The sequence below is a fragment of the Chanodichthys erythropterus genome, chromosome 10 (genome assembly GCF_024489055.1).
Source record: "Chanodichthys erythropterus isolate Z2021 chromosome 10, ASM2448905v1, whole genome shotgun sequence".
Lineage (NCBI taxonomy): Eukaryota > Metazoa > Chordata > Actinopteri > Cypriniformes > Xenocyprididae > Chanodichthys > Chanodichthys erythropterus.
In genome coordinates this window covers 54,667,198-54,691,565 of record NC_090230.1, presented here as the reverse complement: position 1 = coordinate 54,691,565, position 24,368 = coordinate 54,667,198, and the positions used below count along the sequence as shown (strand labels likewise).

The 24,368-nt window shown below is 37.7% G+C and overlaps 1 protein-coding gene across 1 annotated transcript in view; it reads left to right on the top strand.

Moving 5' to 3' along the window:
* exd3 (exonuclease 3'-5' domain containing 3) overlaps positions 1–24,368 on the top strand; it is a 60,113-nt gene that overhangs the window by 33,738 nt on the left and 2,007 nt on the right. The gene's annotated exons all lie outside the window — the stretch shown is intronic.

The following is a 24,368-nucleotide window of genomic DNA, read 5'->3' as shown; positions in this document are numbered from 1 at the left end:
CAATGAGTGTTTCTGGACCCTGAACGCACGTTATTCTAAAGGGGAAAAAAAATTGTCTTTGTAATATGAAGTCATAGAAACTTTCTTTACCTCTGAGAAATCTCTCCCCTCCAACCCTCTATCATATAGAGACTCTTTTCACCATCCAGTAAGTTTTAACCCTGCTTTTTTTTTTCTTGCTGAATATCTTTACTCAGACATATGGAACATTACAGAAGTAAAATGGGTTGCAAATATTCATATTTCATTTTCATTTTATTGGAAGGAAAAACACAATCTAGGTCAACAAGTTCAAAAACAGGCATATTGCCTCGCTGTTGTCTTCCCACTCTACTCCAACCCCTGCCTGTAAGGCAAGAAGGAAAGGGAAACGGAGGAAGAGAGAGGAGACGAGAGCAGGGAGACATTCCTCAAACATGCCAAGACATTCCGAGGGAAACCATCCCAAATATTTCCCACTGCGATCCTCACTGTGTACGTGTTTGTGTGAGCGATTGACTCCTGTTTCTGGGGCCAATCTGACATACTGACTGACAAGCTGTCTGCACCGGAGCAGAGTCTGAAGCACAGGAGGTGTGTGTGTGTGTGTGTGTGTATGTGTGTGTGTGTGTGTGTGTGTGTGTGTGTGTGTGTGTGTCTGTGTGTGTGTGTGTGTGTGTGTGGGAAAGTTTGAGTGAGAAAGTCAATGTGAGAATAATTGAATCTGCTTGTTGGAGAGACTGAAAGACGAGGAGGGGGGAAAAGGTCACGTAAAGCACATCTTTTAAAAGGCACAGGAATCTAGTTCGATATGATTTTCTTTCTTTTTCTTCAACCTCCCTCATAAAGAGCAAGATCCTGGCTACTCGTATGTAGCTACATTTTAGACTAGTGGCATGGACCATTTTGCAGCTTATTACGACCAAGATCGCCTGTTTAAACAGACATGTTTAGTCACTTTACATTTCTGTTTAAGTTGGTGATCTTGGTTGTTATAAGCTCCACAGTTTGTTTTACATGCAGCTTAGTGGGAATGTTTATCTGAAATTGATTATACCACATTAAATTGATTATACCACAACAAAAATTCAAATAATGGCATGAAAATCTCAATTCTGCTTGTTGTGGATTACTATTTCAGGAGCCACAAAAGGCCCAGGCCTCAATTTCAGAGAGAAACAAGACTTTCAGTTCTGTCAAGTTTGTGTTTATTAATTAATTTTTTACACATTTACCATATATAATATAATATATAATATAATATAATATAATATAATATAATATAATATAATATATAATATATAATATAATATAATATAATATAATATAATATAATATAATATAATATAATATAATATAATATAATATATATATATATATGATAAGTGCTTCATTTTTTGTTCTGCTCTCAAATGTAAATATAAAGTAAATGTTTTCCAGAGAATATTACAATAATTTACTTTTGGTTTTTGTACAGTGATCATACAAAACATAATTATTTATTTATTTTTATTTTTTTTTTTAATTATTATTACTATATTTTTAATGTTGTTTATTATTATTATTATTATTATTATTATTATTATTATTATTATTATTATTATTATTTTACTAATAATAATAATAATGAATTCATATTTAATATAAATTAATTTTAATATCAGTTTACCTCACTTTTAATATCCGTTTACTAATATCACACTTAATATTTTCTCAAACAAAATAAATGTATCTTTATACATAAAATTATTTTAATCATGATCAAAAAGGTAAATTAAAAAAAAAAACATCTAGTTGACTTGCAACTAAGTGCCTCAATCAAACAGATTTGATGCCACTAACCTGGCGAACTAGTAACAAAACTCTTGCCAGTTTTGTTTGAAATACACATTTACTTACTGTGGGCAGTCTGAGGGCGTTCTGTTTGACTAGGTCAGGACAGTGCGTGTGATGTTTGTTTTTTTGTTTTTTTTGTTAGTCAGTGGACATAAGTTCAGTGTTGCTTGTCAAGATAATCTTACACCTTTTCCACCAGTAAACAGTTGCAGAACATTGTGGTTTGGCTAACCTCTTCCCACTTTCACACCCCGGATGTGTCATTTTGCCGGAAAGAGTTGCAAACTTGCACGTCTGTCTGTGTCCGGTGCAGGGGGTCGATCTGAGCGGTCAGGGTATGTGACATCAAGTCCTGTATGTGTGTGTGTGTGTGTGCTTGTATTCGAGATGTATAATAGGAGCGTATTTCCTGTTGGCACCCCTGGTTGCTCTCACTCTCTGGGTCTGCGATTAGCTGCGGTGAGGAATCTGTAGCACCCGGCAGCTGGAATGTCCTGTTTGCCTAGATCTGTTTGTGCTTTCTGTGCTCTGTGTTTTGATTGGCCTGACTGGCATTGGTGTGTATGTGTGTGTCGATAATGCAATGCAGAGCCTTGCTGTTTGATGTGAGCCATTGTGTCAGAGCCAAGCTGCTTCCTGCTACTGCAGAGAGAAAGACAGTGAGGGACCCTTACTTGGACTTTTCCTAAATATACCTTTAAATAGTGCGTAATTTCCGTATTTTCCACGGATCTCGTGGTGCGCGCACACACACAGCTGCCTCTGTCCATGTTGCAGGGTATTAAAGAAATAATCTGGGTTATATTCATGTACTTAATGTTTATGGACAACATCTGTGGAATGTTGTCCATTAACACAGATGATTAATTTTTACTCTTTCCCTAATGTGTATAAATTACCACCACTAGAGCCATACGCATTTAGATAGATAGCTAGTGCAATGTTATGAAGTGTCCCACCACAAGCATTGTGCTCTTAAAATGGACATGAAATGTAACCATCTATTCTCGAAATGCATGTAATTGATCTTGTCGTGAATGATTCGTCCATTCAGGTTTCATTTTTATGATAGTTTGATTAAAAAAAAATCTTGATCCTCCAGTGAAACGACAGACTTGTCTCTGGTGATGTATGCAGGACTTTTCCAATCATTTAGTCCCATTAACCCGTCCCTTTTCATATAGTCAACTGGAGGCTTACATTCAGATCTGCCTTCATCTTATCAACAACCGATATATGAACCAAGTTTTCCGATAATCTTTCTCGTCACAATATATCTACACGTCACGCATCACCACTTCCTTTACATCATGACTTGAAAGGTAGCATATCAAGTTTTAAAACGGTTTAAAACATATCTTAAAGGAGCACTGCACTTTTTTTGAAAATAGGCTCATTTTCCAACCCCCTTAAAGTTAAACTTTTGAGTTTTACCGTTTTCGAATCCATTCAGCCGATTTCCGGGTCTGGCGGTACCACTTTTAGCATAGCATAGCATAGTTAATTGAATCCGATTAGACCGTTAGCATCTCGCTCAAAAAGAGTTTCTATATTTTTCCTATTTAAAACTTGACTCTTCTGTAGTTACATTGTGTACTAAGACAGACGGAAAATGAAAAGTTGTGATTTTCTAGGCCGATATGGCTAGGAACTATATTCTCATTCCAGCGTAATAATCAAGGAACTTTGCTGCGTATCATGGGTGCAGCAGACGCAATGATATTATGCACCGCCTGTGACCCCCTGCTTGCACAGGGAGTAGGGGTGTGACGAGACCGGTATCTCACGAGACGAGACGAGACTCGAGACTGAGTTGACGAGACGAGACAAGATTTTTACACACTATTTTTAAGAAATCCTCAATGGTGAAATCATGACTAGAAAAAATATTCAGCAGGTGTATTTGAAATGTTTTAACTAATCATCTTGTAATGAATGTCATTCAGTTCTACTTTCTGAGTAGGAATTATCATATGCAGTAAAAGACAGTACTCAAGTAATGTAAAAGGTTTTGCTACTAACTCAACTGACTGACTTCTCTCCTTTATGATTTCAGTTTCTTCAGACCTTACTGTACATGATTTATGAGCTTCTACAACTTTAGACCTCCTAACTGAACTCCTTTCCACAAACTGATCATAGAAATAAAAACAGTATAAATAAAAATTTTAACACTTTACAATAAGGTCTCATTTATTAACATTAATGTATTAACCAACATCAACTAACAATGAGCAATATCTTTGCTACAGTATTCATTAATCTTTATGTTAGTTAATAAAAAATAGTCATTAATTGTTAGTTCATAGTTTACAGTGCATTACTAATGTTAACAAATGAAACCTTATTGTTTGTGCTTAATAAGATTAAGAGAAAACTGTTATTCATTTTCATGGTAACACTTTACAATAAATGCAACCATAATCACACTCTCTCAATATTCAAAGTGCAAATAAGACCACATTTTTCTTTGATACAGAGCTGAGAGATGGTTACAACTGCACTGCCCAGCCTAAAATAGCTTTCATATTGAGAGATATTTGCATTCATCAGGGAGCCGCTTTCAAAATGCGGGGTATTGAGATCGCGTTTGAATACGCGCTCCTGTTTACTTTCACTTTCAGCGATTGCGCGTAACTCTGTAAATATGGAGCTGCGGCGTCCGTTATCCAACTGAATTAAATGTTTTTTATTTAAATACAAAGCAAAACGACAGTGGAGGCGTAATGTAAATGTAGCGGTGGCATATTCTTTCCTAATCATCCTAACACTCTGTCATGGCAACATCACAAGACTACTTTTCGCCTCGACGAGAAATTTCGTCACAGTTTAGTCTTGCGAGATCTCGTGACACGAGATCTCGTCACACCCCTAACAGGGAGCGTGCCTTGCAACCATGGAGACATTTGTGAGAGACGCTGTGTAATATGATTATTGCACCCATGATACGGCAGCAAAGTTCCTTGATTATTACGCCTGAATGAGAGTATAGTTCCTAGCCATATCGGCCTAGAAAATCACAACTTTTCATTTTCCGTCGGTCTTGGTACACAATGTAACTACAGAAGAGTCAAGTTTTAAATAGGAAAAATATCGAAACTCTTTGGTCATTTTTGAGCGAGATGCTAACGGTCTAATCAGATTCAATGAACTATGCTAAGCTATGCTAAAAGTGGTACCGCCAGACCCAGAGATCGGCTGAATGGATTCGAAAATGGTAAAACTCAACTGTTTAACTCTAGGGGGGTTGGAAAATGAGCCTATTTTTTTTTTAAAAAGTGGAGTGTTCCTTTAAGATCCCTGTATTATTCTGTTGCAGCTTGTTTTTGCTGTTTGAATGCAAGAACATATCTGATAAATGTGGCCAATCTGCATAACGCGAAACCAGCCTTGTCATTGGGCCCAGCCATAAGTTGTTTTTTTTTGTCGCAGTCCCTTTTCCAGTCTTTCAGCTCATGTCATGACCAGCTACAAAAGTAAACCAGTTACTTTTGTTTAGTGTCCACAAGAGGATTCCAGGAAGGAGAAAACTGTAGGAGGGACGTAATGTAATGTTTATAAAGGGCACCTCTGGAGGTCACACAGTCACGGTACTCTTGGTAACTAGTTGGCGTTCATACACAACTGCGGTATCCTACTGTAACAAATGATTTGCGCTTCATTATCTTCAGTCACACCATCACAAACTTTGTTGCATCTGCAACTATTGCTGTTGTCAAAATGCCACAATCAATCACCCTACTGTATTGTGTAAATGCCTGTTAAAGCACTGTTTGAACAGAGCAAACTCTAACCATCTGTAACACACAACCAGAAGCCTACGAAAGTAGTCCCATTTGAAAATTATGATTTGTAACTTTACAACTTAGCAACTCAAATGTTTCCACAGAAGAGTTTGTGTAAATACAAGCTTAACATATGAGCTTTTTAAGCCTCTGATTTGGCCATAGACCCTGTCTATAGACTTAACACAGAGACTCCCAGAAGTTCATTTTAACGCATCAGTTAAAAACTCACAGCTTGCCAGTAAATGAGCTCTGCATTCGGTCGCCTTGTGAGAGAGTGTTCTGTTACACCAAATGCTCCCCCCACAACCAGAAATCCTTTATTTTTATTGTCCACCATGCAAAAAAACTTAAGTCTGATCAGTTAGAAAAGTAATAGCACCTTTCCCCAACAAGCTGCATGACTTGAGGTATCATTCATGCCATGGGACGAATATGCATAACTCTTAGGGGATTGTCGAAATCAGTAACTGGAAGTATGAATAATAATAATAAGTGCTGCTTGCTTTAGCAAAATGAGAGTTGATGAATGTCTGAGAAAAAAACACAAAGGAGAAAGATACAGTGAACATAAGACACACACAAAGGAAGAAGAGGGGGAATTCTTCCCAAGTAAGGGAAAGGGAGGGTAAATGATTGACGGATCTTTTCAGAAAGAGATAGGAATGGAATGAGAGAGGAAAAAAGAGAGCGAGAGATGAAATGAGCTCTTCCTCTCGCTGCTTTCTGCTTGAGAGCATTCCTGTGCAGCGATGATGTCATGAGAACTGGCCCCGGGCAGACAGGGCTGCTTATGTTGTTCAGAGAGGAGGGGCCGCACTCTTTCACCTCACGAAAAGACAGAACCATATATCACTTCCATACAGCACACAAATATGTGTGTTGGAAAAGAAGCTCAGACACTAACACAGTCAGTGTGTGTGCGCTTTTGTGTAATGACCCTTCAGGAATTCTCCAAATTTTGTGGTGCCTTCTTATTATGTTTTAGGCTTCTGTCATGGTTATTTGATGCTCTAAATATCTGACACTACTTTTTGCTAAATATGACATTCTTTAAGTAAGAAACATAATTTAAAATAGCATAAAACAATGCTATATGTTGTAATAGATACAGACAGGGAAGTAGGGCTGGAAAATTATGGCCTAAAATCAAAACCTCGATTAATTGAACATTTTACCTCGATTACGATTAATGAATGATTATTTTGTTTGTTTGTTTTTTTGCCCTCGTAGTTCACTGACAAGGTTTGTACTGTAAATATGATTGACTATTAAAGGTGGGATATTTTTTTCTATTGAAAGAGTGATCTGACATTACAGCTCACTTTCAGCAGTTATTTTATCTTTGTTTCGTAACATTTCTTACAGATTTCTGCTCGTTGTAAATCAGATAAAGATAAATTAGTACAGAACCAGTAGGAGTGATTGCGTGTGTGAATTAGTCATACCGTCTCTCTCTTAATTGTGAAGCTGTGGGTTGTAAATAGTTCCTTCAAGAGTAGAAAAATATATGCTATAATAAGTTTTGAGTTTCTAAGCTACTTTAGTGGTAAAATCACAGGACAACGCTGACAACAAGTTTCTGCGTTCCTCTCTGTGAGCGTGATCTTCACGTTTTGCGCAGCTACTGTTTGTATGAGTGTTCGTGCCACAATGCAGCTGTGCGAGCACGGTAGCTTAAATAGTATACATACAATCGTCTAAAATCGCTTGAATGTCCAAACTGGCAAACCTTAAAACAAATACAGCTGACAAATTTAGTGAAGACGCAAGGCTCACCACTCGCTCGCTGTCTCTGTGTGTTGAACCGGCATTCATGTTGCTTTTATGCCACTGACTGGACGGGACAGAGTCATGTGGCTACACACGCGGTAGTATGTTTTTAAGGGGGAAGTATTAACAGGATTAAAAAATGAAATAACCGACATGGGAAAATTACGACGGTTAGAGGTTCTGAATTTCGGTTTCGATTACTTTTCGATTAATCGTCCAGCCCTACAGGGAAGTAAAATTAAGAGCACACTTTACATACCTTCTGTAATTTACTGGCCTAAAGGCAGTTGTATTATTTACTTTCAAACCTTTAAGCTGTTTCCCTGGAATGCAAATGGATACAATTTGAAGTGGCTTGATGATGCTCTTTTCCATAAAATAAGAAGCACATAAAAGGTGTCCACGCACCTTGAGTGCGATATTCCAAGTCTTGTAAAGTTGTATAATATATTTTTTGTGGAAAAGAAGACTGAAACCTTAGCCATTGTTTACAAATAATCTTCCCCTTAAACTTGACGTATACTTGTATGCAGACAGCTAAATGTATAGCCTTTCAAAGTAAACTTCATGTGATAGCTAATGCGAACACAGGCGCTCGACACATGAAAATTTTCATCCATGTCCAACATCTGCGCTATTTCTCTCCAGAAGTAATGACTATAAAAATGTCTTTGTACTTGCTTAAATTATAGTTGTGTGTATTACATAACCCCTTCACATAAGTGCTCGTCAACATGGCCGTCTTGCATCTCCTGTAGTTGGTTGCTTTTTTTTTTTTTTTTTTTCCTGTTTGTTGTATGTCTGGAAGCATGCGTACAGTATGCATGTACTATGCTAATGATTTATGCACAAATACCAAAGTTTACTTTGAGCTTTAGAGTACTCCACTGTTATCTTAGCAACATGCTACTATCAGACTCTTTTGGATTCATTTTTTGTGGCTCTGAGTTGCTCCCTAAGTAGAGTGTTTGAAATCAATCACATATCAGGTTATGTGCTAGTTAGTATGCTGACATAAGATCTAGCTGCTTTTTAGGTATTAGGTACAATTATGTTATCAGATGTAAATACTATTGGACTTTGCCACATTAATGTTACAGGTACTCTATTTAAAAAATAAAATAGGATTACAAAAAAGTTTTGATTGTCTTTGATCCTCTCTCATTCTCTCCTCTCACTTTTTTTCCCTGTCTTTTGCCTCCCCCTAAAAGTCGAATGTGTGAAAGTGTGCTTTGATGGGCATTTTTATGAGCTGTACTTAAGGAGGGTTGCGCAATGCGGTCATTCTTATGAATGGAGTGTGTGTGTGTGTGCGCGTGTAGGAGGAAGGCATCATGTGTGTCCATGATTTACAGTGTAAGGGAGACCGACTGTGTCACCATGTCTGTATATCTGTCAGCTTTTCCATCCTCAGAATTTATCTACAAATTTCCATGTTTTCACAGACTGTAGAGAGTTATGTTTTTCCACAAGCTATCATTCAAGCCCATTTTTATCTCCATTCGTCTTTCATGAACCTACACGGCATGCTTCTAAATTGCAGGGCTACGTGCAGGGTTCCCTGTAGTTCTGCAGAATAGCTTGCTGTTGCCAATGTTAATGTTAACTTACTTTGCTTTGGCTGAGCAGCTAAATGGGGCTTAGTTGGTCATCTAGATTATGCCGTGTTTATCTCACCGGTTCTCTTACTTTGAACAAGGAGCCTTTTCTGTAATTTTACTTTTATCAACAAAAATTTGTAAAGCACAACCTCAAAATTGTGTAGAGGTACAGTGGCCTAAAAAGTATGTGACACTTTATATTGAATGTCACTGAATGTTTGATTGTCATTGAATTAGGTGGCAAAATCTAAAACCAAAAGACATTTATTTTAAACAAAGATAAAGCACACTGTTAAAGGATTAGTTCACTTTCAAATAAAATTTTCCTGATAATTTACTTACCCCCATCTCATCCAAGATGTTCATGTCTTTCTTTCTTCAGTTAAAAAGAAATGAAGGTTTTTGATGAAGCTATTCCAGGATTATTCTTATAATTGGCTTCAATGGCCTCCAAACGGTTGAAGGTCAAAATTAGTTTCAGTGCAGTTTCAAAGGGCTTTAAAAGATTCTTCAAAAAGCTTACGCTGTATGTCCTACGCCTTCCCTATTTTACTTACAGAATGAACGCAGCGCCAGTTCCATTTTTTCCGTAAGTAGAATAGGGAAGGCGTAGGAAGTACAGCGTAAGCTTTTTGAAGAATACAAAAATGTGCTTTTGGCGGAAGCACTTGGAAGGCGATCATTTGTTTATATTAAGCGTATACATTTACATTTTTTTTTTTTTTTTTTTTGGAAATGACAGCTCGTTTTGCTAGATAAGACCTTTATTCCTCGTCTGGTATCATTTAAAGCCCTTTGAAGCTGCACTGAAACTGTAATTTTCAACCGTTTGAAGGCCATTTAAGTCCATTATAAGGAGAATAATCCTGGAATATTTTCATCAAAAACCTTAATTTAATTTCGACTGAAGAAAGAAAGACATGAACATCTTGGATGACATGGGGGTGAGTAAATTATCAGGAAATTTTTATTTGAATGTGAAGTAATCCTTTAGAGCAAAAATATATTTATCCCCTCAACCCTATTGTATGCAAGAGAGCAGCTTGAACAACAGATTTTTTTCCCTTTGTGTTCCACAGAAAACATTTGGAACATCATTATGGTTGTTGCCATTTATTTTGAAGAAAAAGATACATTTTCAAGCAAAACATCAAACAAAACATTTGTTAGTTAAGCATTTGCGGTTACCCTGCTTAGGACACCTGTGTGAACTTGGTGAAAACCGATGACATACATCCACTAAAAATCACATTAGTACTAAAAATCACAGCAGTACAATACATTTGTCATTTGTCTTAGGAACAGTAGTTTACTTAAAATGGGCATTTTGTTATGTTTGTTATGTTTGAAATAAGAATTTGATGGATGTGCTTCTAACTAGTGCTCATGGACCAAAGAACAGTTTCTAAGGTTAATTGGGTTGTTCTATCTGTTGTATCTAATAGTGGTTTGCCTAGCGTCAATGGAAATGCTGTTGGATTTGATGGATTCTGTTTGCATGGCTGGTCTTTGCACTTTGCACAGTGTAGATGCCTCTCTGAAATGGGCCCCCCAAGTGAAGCCTGTCACTTCAGCTTGTGAGCTATAACAGCTCCGGAACCCCACTGTTACTGAGTGTTTGTTTCTGTGTGTTAATGAGGGAAGAACTGGCCCGTAGTTTGTCTGTGTGTGGTTAGTGAGTTAAAGTACTAAATGTAGTGCTAAATATAAGACATTTAATCAGTTTTTTTATTATTTACTTGTATACGAACACACTGCGTTTGTTTCTTGCGTCCTGCTCCATGTCGGGCTTGGGAATGGGGGTCAACAGAGGCTGGCAGTGCTTCCTCTGTGTCTGATCCTGCTGATGTTATCGAGGGTTGGAAGTCTGTTTGCTTTGGGAGTGCTGGGCAGTTAGGGGTGGGAAGGGTTGAAGAGCAGCCCCCCCGTGGGACAGTCGAGGTATACGGACACTGGGGTCAGCCTCTCTGGCTTGGGAAAGGGCTGGGAGAGCCTAGACCACTGAACTACGTCAAATAAAATTGGAATGGAAAAATGGCCAAATTCAGACAAGAAAAGATGCAAACTCGCCCCTTTTCTCTTTCCCTCCCTGTCTTCCAGTAACCTAGGAAATTCAGTTTTCTCACAGGAACTACACTAGTGCATCCGTGATGCTTGCGCATGAGGAAAAGGAGGAGGTGCCAAGGTTAACCTTATCCACCTCACCTTTTAATGGATAAAAGGGATTCCCCAGTGATATCATCTGAACTTGCTATATTAGCCAGTTTGTTGGCAAGCCAAAGCATGCTGGGATATGTTCATTACCTGCCCAGGATCTTATCAGACTTCCTTCTCAATAGCCTGCCACGTTTGATCTCTAGATTTCTGCTCTCTTTTGAGTATCTTTTGAAGATCTCCATTACAAAGAGAGGGGACACCGATGGCCCCAAAGCCACAGTGTAAAATCAGTGGCCCAAAGAGACTGAAATCAAAGAGACGAACTCAACCATTGAAGGAGAACTTTCCCGCGCCCCCCTTACCTTCCCCTGCCAGATTCTGATTGGTCAGGTTGTGTACCTGTCTCCGTCTGTCTCTTTAAACCCTCCCTCTGGGAGGTATTTCTCGTTTTCCTTCTCACCATTTTTTTTTCTCAGTCTTTTCTTCGCTGTCTATTTTGGTGAGCCGGGCCGGTCCAGCCGGTTCCCACAGAGTGGTTCCCATGGTTATCGGCGAGGAGATAGCGTCAAGGATGGAGGATGATTGGGATGGGGAGGTGGGGGGAGTTTGACAGAGACCGGGAAAGACGGCTCTGCACTGAGAGATAGCTGCTCTGTTACATGGAAGGGGGGCCGGGGAAGCTAGTGGGGTTACTGGGGTCCGGCTCTCAGAGATATCAGGGGGCAAGCGGAGCTTGAGTTGGTGGGGGTGATGGTGGACTGAGGTGGGGCGGAGCAACAGACTTGCAGGGGCACTGTGAGAGGGACAGATTCAGTTCCCACACTCATAATGACTGTGTCACAGGAGACTGAAAAGGGACAGCCTCTGGCCCTGGGGAATTTAGCAGGACCGACTAGAACGCAAGGGAAGGAGGGGTGGCGAGGGCTGCCGATGGGGTCTGTGACACAGGAACTCTCTCAGGCCTTTTTAGGCTTCACCTCATCGCTTTCACACCCGAGATGAACCCCAAACCCAACCTCAAGACCTCCTCTACCTCAACATTTCCACTTCATCTCCCCCTCCCCTCTGTGTCTTTCCCCACAGGCTTTTGTTCACCATGTTGTCCTGTTTCCTGTCTACACCCTTGTTCTTGTTTCTCTCTCACACTTCTTTTTGTCCACCCCTGCTGCCATCTCAAAGCCTTTCGTTTTTGTCCTTTCCTCAGAGAAGGGGTGCTTTGAAGTTGCCTTTCTCCTCTCAGGCTCTCATGTCTTATCCAGCATCATTAGCACTTGACCTCTCTCCCCTCACGCCCTTTCATTTCACTTTATCTCCCCCTTGCTGTGTGTGTGCGTGCACGATTATCTTTGTCAGAAAATCAAGCTCATTGGTCCTCATTTGCACTCTTATTTCACGGCACAATGAGCCTTTCATGTTTGCTAAACTGTTTTCCAGAGTTTGATATTGTTGCCACCTTTGTGTCACTTTGACACAGCTACGTGGTATACGTGTTGGGATCAATGTAGACCTTTTTTGCACATGGCCGACAGTAGGTAAATCTATGTTAGGTCGACAAAAGAAGGTAGAGATTTTTGAAGAGTATGTTTTCTAAGTGCCGAGGGGCAATGGGAAAGATATCTGGGTTTTTCAAAACCCAGATATCGTTTTTCAAAAATTTTCAAAACTGGGTTTTGACCCACCCTGTGGTCTGGAAACTCTTTTTGTCAGCCTCCTGGGTCTGAAATCTGTGGTGCCCAGTGGAGTGGGCTGGGCACCAGTCATCCCACAACTTTCTCAGGCTCGTCCCCCCCCTTAAGGGCTGCCATAGTCAATATTTACAGTTGGGGATGAATCATGAAGACTTCACAATAGCATTCCGAACATGCTTAAGTGTGTCAGTTAAAGAGAGCAAGCAATGTAAGAAAGAGGTGTGAAACGCAACACGAGGCTTGCGCAACAGAATGTAGTGGCGCTCCCATGACAAGACACTGGGAGACAGGACGGGACAAATACCATAGCGAGTTACTGTGGGTGTGGTGGGAAGATTTTGTGCCACAGTTTCTCTCTCCGTTCTTTCTTTCTCTTCCCCTCTTCCCCTATCTCTTCACCTATATACGTGTGTGTGTGTGTGTATAATATAATATAATATAATATAATATAATATAATATAATATAATATAATATAATATAATATAATATAATATAACATAATATAACATAATATAATATAATATAATATAATATAATATAATATAATATAATATAATATAATATAATATAATATAATATAATATAATATAATATAATATAATATAACATAATATAATATAACATAATATAACATAATATAATATAATATATCATTTACCAATTCACTCTAATTAGACAGCTACATTTACCTTTATATTTACCGGTTTGGGATGCAAAATATATTGGTACCTTATCTGTCATTACCAATATTTAAGATTTATCTGTCAATATTGCATTGTGTGCATGCTTATATCACAATATTTATAATTAGATTATCTTTGCTGTCATCCAATGTTGATTTGCAGGTAATGGGGAAAAACTAATAAATTAACAACAAATCAAAATTAATATAAATTTTTCATACAGAATTTAGTAATTTGTTGCTTAAATTAACTTTTAATTTTTTGATATTAGTTTTTTCTGTTTCATTTTTCATTTATTTTGGCAAAATAGTATAGTATAGGACATAACATGAAAAAAATAATTGGATTATCTGAGTTGGTCAGAATTTTAATATGTGTATCCCTAATATCGAAGCACGGAAGATGGGGGGTCTGGGGCTATTTATTTTGGTTTTAAACCAATTTACTGAAATGGAAGGTTCAAAAGATCTGATTGACCGAAATTAATTTAACTTCCCAACTCTTCCTACATTTCACAAGTTATGGCATATGGAACAGGTGCAAACTGGCACTTTATGAAACCTTATGGCCAAATAGAAAAATTAAAATCACTCTAATAATCACAAGCAAAATATAGACAATATATTTCACCCAGCCCTAAGTCTAATTTATTTACATCTAGTTGTGGACAAAAAACCTCTAAACTCCCCAGTGACATCCTCAAGGCTATTTACTGCTGGAAGTATGTAAGAGTCATTGATCTGACCGCCTGAGATGAAAGAATGAGAAGAGAGAGAAAGAAAGAGCTATGAACCATTCTTGGTTTCAGGGCTCGTAGTGGGGCTATTATCCCCCTATTTGGGCAGTGCTAAAGAGCTCAGCTCTGAGAGAGGGGCAAGTATCAATAGGGTGGGTGGAAAGGCTAGCTTCACAGAGGCCAAGCTACCACACAAAACCCCCAGTGCCCCCCTGAGCCCTGCAGCTAAAGCCCACACAAAGAGTCTCCTCACTGGCCATTATTCCCCGACTCCCGTGGTTCTCTGCAGAGCTCCAGTCTCAAACCAACCCCCCTCATCCAGAGCTGCCAAGAAACTTTTCTGGGTTTGAGTTGTTCCAAGACCAACAGGGGAGAATTTTCTGAACACATGTATGCTATTAGAAAAAGAGAGAAGTGTCAGAATCGTTTGCTTGCCGACTGCATCCTGTCCAACTGTCTGGTCAGGTTCAGCTATCTGGGCAATGAACGGACCATTAGCACTGACAACAACACTAATCTAAAACACCTCTAGGCAGGGTCACGGGAGAAAGAGAGGTCAGCCCTGATGAGCTTTCTACTAATGCCTCAAGTAAACGAGCAGCCTCGTGTCTTATTACATCCAACAGACCTCCCTCCAATGTTGAGGAAGCTATTTCCCAAGTCACAAGCTGCTTATAATTTCATTTATATTTCAACTTGCGCTACCATTTTGATTAATTAAAGCTATTTATGACTGTCAGATTTAATGTGTTAGCATTTTGTCATTGAATTATTACATTCCCTTGTTTGCATTTCCTGTACATTTTGATGCTGTCTGAAAATATAAAATCTGTTTTACAGTGTCATTATATAGATTTGCGTGTAAACCACACAAATTACAGAACCCAATAATATGGTTTTCTTTCCTAAAAAAGGAACTGAATGTGTCGCTAAATCTCTTTTTAATAGAAAAACCCCTGGAATAAATATATAGTTAAATATTTTAATCAATAGACAGACCTAAATATATTCATTTGAAAATACTTGTTTTTGCAGTAATTATTTTTACAAAATTTGATTTGAAGTAATATTTTTAAATAAATATATGTATTAAAATTATTAATATAATATAATATAATATAATATAATATAATATAATATAATATAATATAATATAATATAATATAATATAATATAATATAATATAATATAATATAATATTTAGTATTAGGTCAGTAGTATTTATTCTCTCTCTTATTGTATGATTTTGTATCGTTTCTTTATACCATTGCTAAATGTAATGAAAAGATATATAATACATTGGAAAAAAAAAAAAATACTACAACTTAACTGTAATATTGATTCAATTGTAATATTGATTCAATTTATATCTGAATTCTCTTAGAAAAAAAAATTCCCTAATGCCAACCCCAATTTATTTTCCCACAAAATTATATCTACATTTCTCAAGACTGTAGTGATCTTGTTATCGGCCGCCCAAGCTTGCAACAAATGTGTCAAACACTGAGGTTTGCTGTGAAGACAGGGCAGGAATCTGAACTGCACTCCTGTTCCCACGCTTACCTGCCTCTGCTTCAGTTTGAATCATAGCAGTCTCCTCTCATTGGTCAGACACTCAGTCATGTGACCCAGCCACAACACAAACTCGCCGCCTGAATGCAGTCCAGGATTTTCCCATGGGAGCGGCAGTGAGAGAGAGAAAGGGGGGGAACGGAGTCGAAATGAATATTTTCCCTCCACTCCCCTCCCCCACCTCTCGTCTATGGGAGCTCTCTATCTCTCGTCTCTGGCTTTTCTCGAGCACGTCTCTCTAATTGGAAATGTTTTTAGCTCATGTTGGCCTCATATAAAGGTGATGTCTGGAACACATACTCAACACTGTGCTTTTATGCTTTACATACAGTGACCTGTCAACCTGTCAGTTTTTACCTTTGGTGCAACAACACAATGTTCACGTGTGACTAACCTCATTGCTAGCTACATTTTCTGAAGAAATTATGAAGGCAAAAGCCAAAACTCGCTGTCATATGCTTGGATGTTGTATGTAGTTGCCAGACTTGCTGTGCTGTTCAGAGTGGTTTTTAGCTTTTTTTTAGCACATTGCTAAGTGGTTTGTGTTCTGGGGTTTTTAAGGGTTTTTATGTGGTTGCTTACAAGTCCAAAGGGGCCCATTTGCAAGCGTTTAAAGGGTTAGTTCACCGAGAAAAAGGAAAATTCAGTCATCATTTACTCATCCTCACATTGTTCCAAACCCGTAAGAGTTTTGTTCGTCTTCTGAACACAAATGAAGATATTTTTAATGAAATCTGAGAGCATTCTGTCCCTCCACTAACAGCTTCAAAAAGTTCATAAAGAGATTGTAAAACTAATCCATATGAATTGAACAATTTAGTCCAAATTTACTGAAGAAACACGTTCACTTTAATATGATAAACAAATTGAATTTAGGCTTTTATTCACATATAAACATTGATCAGCCAACAAACAGAAGCTCAGCCGAGCCTGCTTGAGGTGTGAGAACAAACATATTGTGGAAGCTCAAACGTGCTGCGTAACACGACAGTGAACCTTATTGCTGTGTAAAACATGAGAATGAATAACTGATGTGTGCATTGATGAATGTTTATATAGTTTATAATGTTTATATAATCAGTTCATATTGATTAGTTTTATGATCTCTTTATGAACTTTTTGAAGTGTTAAAGTGGTAGTTGCCTAGACTGTCAGTGGAGGGACATTAAAAATCTCTTAATTTGTGTTCCGAAGCTGAATGTCTTATGGCTTTGGAACGACATGAGGATGAGTAAATGGTGACAGGATTTAAATTTTTGGCTGAACTAAAGGTCTTTGCACACTGAGTCTGAAATTCACATCCGAAATTTTCGCACATTAAAAAATAAATACGACCTCACGTTGTCAATCCTGTTTACACAATGCCTCTGAAACTTTCATCCGTCATTTAAAAAAAATTCAGATCAGGTTCGATTTTCTGCGTTTTCCGCATCTGTGGCATGCATTTCGAGAGACGTTTTGACAATTCAGAGCCACGTACATGCGAACGGCAAAATCCCAAATGCCGTCTGACAAGTTGATCCACGTTGTCTACAGCAAAAAGCAGCAGCACTGAAAGACAAACAAAGTGTGGAATACAAAGAGACCGAATTTAAAGACAGATTGTGCCAGTAGAAAAGCATCAAACTGAGCCACTGACAACTTGAAGTAAACTTTGAAACACTCTTTTTCCTCTTTTTCTCTTTTTTAAGAATAGAGAGGACAACTAAATCATGCTCCCTGCTTGAAGACTCCATTTTGTATTATGCGAAATTTTTCGCAACGGATGAATTAATACACATCGGAGACAGTGTGCAAAGTTTCTGTGCGTGACGAATTTTCAGGATCGCGAATAGGAAAAAAACGCGTAGGAAAATTTCAGACTGAAGGCTGATTTATACTTCTGCGTCGAATGTACGCCGTAGTTACGGTGTAGGCTGTGCGTAGGATACAACGTAGCCTGACGTGCACCTCTTCAAAAATGTAACAACGCGTCAATTCTATGCGGACCGCAAGCGCTCTGATTGGTCTGCTAGAAGCCCTCCCTCGGGTCACATAACTGGTGCAGAGCACTCGGAGAAGAGCGAGCACTTTCAACTTCTCTATGAATGAAAAAACACTCTGTTTCAGAGGACACATGCAGTCAAACTGCAACAAAAGTCATTACCTATTTACTGCTTCTCTGCCGTTTCTGTTTGTAAGCTTCTTCCGCTTTTGTTTTGATACTCAACATGACCGCGGACACTCCCTCCTAGTGGTCTGCATGTACGTCGATGTGGACAACGACGCAGAAGTATAAATGAAAACAGACGCACAGCCTACGGCGCAGAGGCTCCAGAGTAGGTCCGATGCTGAAACCTAAATCAGCCTTCAGTGTGCAAAGGCCTTAACCCTTTCATATTTTGGTCCCTAAATATGGCTCAGGTCCCTGCTAAATTGTGCCAGGGTACATTTTTTCACAATTTGGCCCCCCAGGAAAAAAAAAAAAAAAAAAAGATTTATAAATTTTTTTTGTGATTATATCAGTATAATAATAATTGTAATTGTTATTACTAAATAAAATATTAAATAAAATATTAAATAAAAAAATTAATCTACATAAGAAATATAACTATTGTAAGTATTTAAGAAAAAAAATAGTTTACAGTACAAAAGTAAAATTACAATACTAATTTGTATGTCTTAATTTGTACTTTTTCAAATGTTAAACCATCAAGCTTTTATTTTGGTGCTCTTATTTCAAGTAATTAGGCAGACTTAAGCTGTGTTCACACTACCAGCAACAAAGCAGCAAAATCCCATTGATTTCATTAGAGAGTTTCTGGCAACAAGAAGGAAGGTGACTGTTGGCGTAAGCATTTTATGTACTTACTCCATTTTTTTTTTTTAGTGTCTTCCTTCCAAAATGTTTGTTTGTAGCGGCAAGAAAACCGATTCGTTGTGTACAACATAGGATAACATCTGTGAATGTCAACGTTACTAGGCCGCCAGTAGTGGGAACGCCCGCTAGTGACCTCATCACCAGCCACTGGCGACATGCAGCGACAAAGTCACTGGCAGTTTGAACGTAGCTTTAACCTCTTCTCAGCAAGTCACATCATTTGAAGTGTCATTCATTTCCATACCACAAACGGTGCGGGACGAGTTTGGCCGTTGAATACTGCAAAGTTTCAAAACGTGTCCTAACTAGGTGCAATAGATTCTATCTCTTTATCTGAGTTTTTGTCCAAATCAGACACAAATGATGAGTTTCACTGGCTTGCCCATTGGTTCAAAATCCCACGCCGCATCGCATCAGTATAATATGACGACGAAGCATACAAATCTTCGGAGGAATTCTTCTGAAATGTCCAACCTGATGTGTGATTGAGAGACAGTGTTGGAGTTGGAATGGACAAGTGACTGACGGTCAATCATAGCTTGACCCGCAACAACAACAAGACCTGGCTCCTACACATATGCATTAACATATTTGCCATAGGGTTTGGTCTAGTTACGCCTCGCTTTCTCCTCCTCGCTTATGTATAAGGGAAACTCTCACATGTGGTTTTGGAGGCAAACAGATGGAGAAAGAGCACAACGGTGCAGGCATGAGTATGAAGAGTTGTCGGAGCAGGTTTTGACTTGCTTTTGCATGGGAAACTCAGGAGCTGGGTAAATAGTTGCGGTATGTTTTTCGCCACTCAGCCACTGTGGTGTGTGGGAAGAGATCACTCAAGGTGGAATAGAGAGAGCGTGAGAGTGAGCAGCCAGGGGTTGCAAAGGGCACCTGTGCCGGTCACACACACACGTACACGCACACACACTCAGCTTGCTTTTTACAGCACCTTGTGTGTGTGTGAAAAACATTTATAAAATATTATTACAATTTAAAATAACTTTTCTATTTAAATATATTGTTATTAATGGTTCTTATTAAAACAGTTTTATTTTTATAATATTACCATGATTATTTTAATATTTTTTTGGGAAATCAGGATATATTTTTGGGATTCTTTGATGAATAGAAAGCTCAAAAAACAATATTCATTTGGAATAGAAAACTTTTGTAACATTATAAATGTCTTTACTGTCGCTTTTGATCAATTTAACACATCCTTTCTTTTTTAATGCTGCTGTCCGTAACTTTTTTTGGTTAAAAATGATCCAAAATCAATTTTTCAGCATGTACATAACCAGCCAGTATTCACCATCTCCTTACCTTAGCCTGATTCACAACGGTATGCTTGTAATAATGTTTTGTAATTCAGGTGGTACTGGTGGGTTTTCGCGGGAAATTCTAGCATGTCGCTGTTTGTCTTTGTGCCATTGCGTCATGTCTGTTTACATAAAGAACAAGTCCCAGCTAGTAGGCTATATCGCATGTGAGGCGGATCATTTATCGTCTTTTCTCATAGCTGCTGCAATAATTAAAATTATCATTTTTATGGCGGGTTGTATGGTATGACAAATTAACGGTTTAATTAGTAATTAGACTGTACAGAAATTTAAATCTACAGGTAACACTAATACACACTAAATACACAGTCATGCAATGCTAATGTTGTTAACATTGAGAACAAAGGATAATAATAATAATTTGCATGGTTTAATGTGATATGAGCTAAGCGATCGTTAGATTTAATCACCATTGGCAGCATGATTTATTGTAATGCTTTTTTCCCTAAGTTGGTCAGAACAAAGGTGGCAGACATGTTACTTACTTGTTCAGATGACATTTTTGACAGTGAAAATTCCTACAATCTGTGATTCTGAAGTTCAGTATCCACATCCACATCCATCTGCACTGAGGAGTCACACTTGAAGACTGGAGTAATGATGCTGAAAATTTAGCTTTACCATCACAGGAATAAATTATTTTAAAATATGTTCATATAGAAAACATTTTAAATTATAATAATATTTCACAATATTACTGCTTTACTGTATTTTTGATCACATTGCATTTGATAAAATGCAGACAAATAAATGCACATAATAAATATTCACACTGCTCAATGGCCTTCTTAAAGGGATAGTTATATCCCATGAAGAAATATCCCATGAAGCTATCCTATCTTTTTTTCAGACTAACACAATCGGAGTTATATTCAAAAATATCCTGGCTCTTCCAAGCTTTATAATGGTTGAGAATGGGGCGCTATATTTTGAAGCTCAAAAAGTGCATCCATCCATCATAAAAGTAATCCACATGACTCTGGAGGGCTAATAAAGGCCTTCTGAAGTGAAGCGATGCATTTTTGTAAGAAAAATATCTATATTTACACTTTATAAACTAAAATAACTAGCTTAGACACCTCTCACGGTTCAAACAAATAGGGCTGGGCAACAAACTCAAGCTCCTCTTCTCTTATATCAAAATCCTCCGACATTTCTCTTCAACTGTTTTTGTTTTAGACTTCTAATTTGTGACCAGTGTTTTGTTTTGCTCTATTTGTTTTGCTTCCATGTTCATCAATGCGTCATGGCTTGGATCAAAGTGTATCTCGCCTTGCGTAGTTGCGTATGGCCATTTTGCTGGAAGCTAGTTCATAAAGTTTAAAATATGGATATTTTTCTCACAAAAGCCCATCACTTCGCTTCAGAAGGCCTTTATTAACCCCCCTGAACCTTATGGATTACTTTTGTGATGGATGGATGCACTTTTTTTGGACTTCAAAATACAGTGCCCCATTCACTACCATTATAAAGCTAGGAAGAGCCAGGATATTTTTAAATATATCTCCGATTGTGAAAAAGATACACCTAGGGTTCCTTGAGGGTGAGTAAATCATAGGATAATTTTCTTTTTTGGGTGAACAATCCCTTTACGTCATATAGTTGTAAACTTGTATTTGGGTCTGTTCCTCACATAAAACATAAAGTCATATGGGTTGCTTTTGTGGTGTTTTTTGGTCCTTGTTGCTTGACAGCCATATACTATAAACTGCTTTTGTATAAAAGAAAAAGTTGCATTAAAAAATCTTCTTTTGTGTTACACAGAAATAATAACCGCTGTGGATTTGGAACCACATGAGTGTGAGAAAATAATAACAAAGTGTTCAAACATTTCACTATCCCTTTAAGCTGGGAAGTCTTACAATTTCAGTTTCATTTCATTTCTGTGAACAGAATTCCAGTCCCATGAGTTCACTGACTGAATTGTCACTATCCTGTTAAGGTGTCCCATTTAGCATGTCTCAGTCTGGGTGGTGTTGCTGTGGTGGAGATGGCGTTTACTGACAAGGCTTTTAGCGCCCATGTGTTGTTTGAAAGGGTGGGAATCTGTTCCTCACTGAGGATGAGACAGAAGCCACACTGAAGTGTGAAATCGAGAGAGGCGACATAAACTTATAACCTCACACCTAGTCTGTGTCACTGGAGCCGAGTCAAGTGTGTGTGTGTGTGTGTGAGAGAGTTTTCTTCATGGGACTTACCAGACTGTTTGAAATATATCTATTTCACAGTGTAGTTCACAACTTACTCTCTCTCTCTCTCTCTCTCTCTCTCTCTCTCTCTCTATCTATCTATCTATCTATCTATAATATATATATATATACACACACACACAGACATGGGCAAAATTGTTGGTACCCTTGGTAAATATGAACAAAAAAGCCTGTGAAAATAAATGTGCATTGTTAATCCTTTAGTTCTTTTATTTCAAATTTAACATTTTCATTGAAGTATAAGAATTTAACATGGGGGGTAAATTTCATTATGAAATAAATGTTTTTCTCTAATACATGTTGGATACAATTAATGGTACCCTTAGAAATTCTTAGGAGTAAAATATCTCTGAAGTATATTCCCATCCATATTTACATTTTTAGCAAACCAGGGTGACTAGGAGCATGAAATATAAATATGAGGAAACACAAAGGCTAAATTCCCTTAATCATTCATCACAATGAGTAAAACCAAAGAATATAGTTCTGATGTGTGATTGTTGAGCTTCACAAAATAGAAAGTGTCTGTAAGAAAATAGCTAAAGCATTGAAAATCACCATTTCTACCATCAGGGCAATAATTAAGAAGTTCCAGATGTTACAAATTTGCCTGGAAGAGGACATGTGTCTAAATCGTCCTAATGCGCGGTGAGGAGGAAAGTTTGAGTGGCCAAAGACTCTCCAAGGATCACAGCTGGAGAATTGCAGAGATTAGTCGAGTCTTGAGTCTCAGAAAGCCTAAAAAAAAATTATCAAACAGCATTTACATGCCCACAAGTTGTTCGGGAGGGTTTCAAGAAAAATCCTCTGCTCTCATCCAGAAACAATCTCCAGCACATTCGGTTGTCAGACAAGACTAGAACTTCAAAAGGGACCGGCTTCTATGGTCAGATGAAACTTTGGCAGCAAACCCACCAGATGGGTTTGGTGCACATATGGATTAAAAAATACCCCATACCCACGATTAAATATACTGCTGGATCTTTAATGATCTGTAATCTGGAGAGATTCTGCATGAAGGAATGGTCTCTGATCTCTTGTCAGGTGTTCTTCAAACTCATCAGGCATTATAGGTGGACACTCAGAGCTGTTATCTTGAAGGATGCAAATAATTGTGGCCAATGTGTTTTGGAGAAAAACATTTATTTCATTAAGGGTTTTTTTTTTTCTTTTTTCCCTCACTTCTTTTCCTTCAATGAAAGGTTGGATTTTTACCAATTTTATGAATTAAAGATCAAAAGGATAGACAATGCAGATTTATTTTTTACAGTCATCTTTGATCATATTTATCAAGGGTACCAGCAATTTTGTCCGTGTGTGTGTGTGTGTGTGTGTGTGTGTGTACATATATATGTATGTATGTGTGTGTGTATATGTATGTATGTGTGTGTGTGTATGTGTGTATATGTGTATATATGTATGTGTATGTATGACTTTTGTAGACGGATCTAAATTGCGAATATATATATATATACATTTCATTACAAAGCTAACATTTTATTTTTATTTTATTTTTTTAATGGATACGTTTAATCACATAGTGAAGGATAAAAAGTGTGTATCATACATGTGATCTCCTTAAAGAGTTGGTTCACCCAAAAATGAAAATTCTGTCATTTATTACTCACCCTCATGCCGTTCCACACCCGTAAGACCTTCGTTAATCTTCAGAACACAAATTAAGATATTTTAGTTGAAATCCGATGGCTCAGTGAGGTCTTCATAGGGAGCAATGGACACTTCCTCTCTCAATATCCATTGATGTACTAAAAACATATTTAAAGCGGTTCATGTGAGTTTAGTGGTTCAATATTATAAAGCGACGAGAATATTTTTGGTGAGCCAAAAAAAACAAAATAATTACTTATTTAGTGATGGCCGATTTCAAAACAATTCTTCAGGAAGCTTCGGAGCACAGATGAATAAGCGTATTAAATACTTTAAATACTAGAATGCACCTCATGTTTGATTCATATAAGATAAGACAATATTTAATTTTAGTTATTAGTTATTTCATAGTTTTGATGACTTCACTGTTATTCTTAAATGTGAAAAATAATAATAAAATAGAATGATTAAGTATAAGCTGTATAAAAGCTATGTACAAAATCTATATACAGGCAGCATAAGAGATTTAACACTTGATTTAA